The sequence below is a fragment of the Olea europaea genome, unplaced genomic scaffold, assembly GCF_002742605.1.
Source record: "Olea europaea var. sylvestris unplaced genomic scaffold, O_europaea_v1 scaffold2447, whole genome shotgun sequence".
Lineage (NCBI taxonomy): Eukaryota > Viridiplantae > Streptophyta > Magnoliopsida > Lamiales > Oleaceae > Olea > Olea europaea.
The window spans coordinates 15,036-15,983 of record NW_019242668.1 but is presented as its reverse complement, the minus strand read 5'-3'; the positions used below and the strand labels follow the sequence as shown (position 1 = coordinate 15,983).

The 948-nt window shown below is 35.9% G+C and overlaps 1 pseudogene; it reads right to left on the bottom strand.

Annotated features, from left to right (window-relative positions):
- Window positions 1-274: 274 nt before the first annotated feature.
- Window positions 275-948, bottom strand: part of LOC111382203 — a 1,653-nt pseudogene continuing 979 nt past the window's right edge.

The following is a 948-nucleotide window of genomic DNA, read 5'->3' as shown; positions in this document are numbered from 1 at the left end:
AATCCTTCAATCCATTACCAATCGAAAACCATTGTAGACCAAACATATTCCGTACACTATCAACCATATGAGGTCATATTTCTATCTAAAAGATAATCACACTCCATTACTAAGAATTGATTTGGCCAACGCTTTTTCTTTTAGATAAGTTTCAGTTCTTCGAATGAGTTACCAGATGGAAAGGTTAATGAAAAATCTTCACTTTGGTACATGTTCACTATCTGTTTAATTTGTTGGGTATAAGCTTAATATATATTTCTACTTACAATAGAGATTAGCATCAATCAAATCAACACATTGAATTAAGAGAGAGACGATTTCCCGTACATCAACATAATAAAAATTGAGGTGCAACTATAAGGACTAAGTACATAATAGTAAGGGGATAAGTCTAATTCATCAAATCAACACATTGAATTAAGAGAGACGATTTCCCGTACATCAACATAATAAAAATTGAGGTGCAACTATAAGGACTAAGTACATAATAGTAAGGGGATAAGTCTAATTCTAATTAAATATAATTAGCATAAAGAAATCATTACCCTTTATACAGCTTCACTGCTAATCTCATTTTCTTCTACATTTATTGTTGTAGCATTTGCCTTGGCATCATCTGCATCCTCAGCAGGCGGCTGAATCTGTTCCTCCTCAGGTAGTGGCTCCTCCACGTAATCATTTCGTAAATGCATCCGAAGAAACCTCATAGATTCTCACCTGTGGCTTTGATGGATCCTTCACAAGAACATATTTACCCTCCTTCAACTTCATGCACAAGTCCATGATACTCTTCACAATACCCCACATATTTGAAGTGTTCAAATTAATCTGTGGAGCAAAATCTCTTGGCTTGTACCCCACGACTGCCAAAATTACGTGGTTAAAATGATCCCTCGGATGGACCCTTGAAACGTGACCCAATTTCATCAAATTCGCACCACCCAAAAG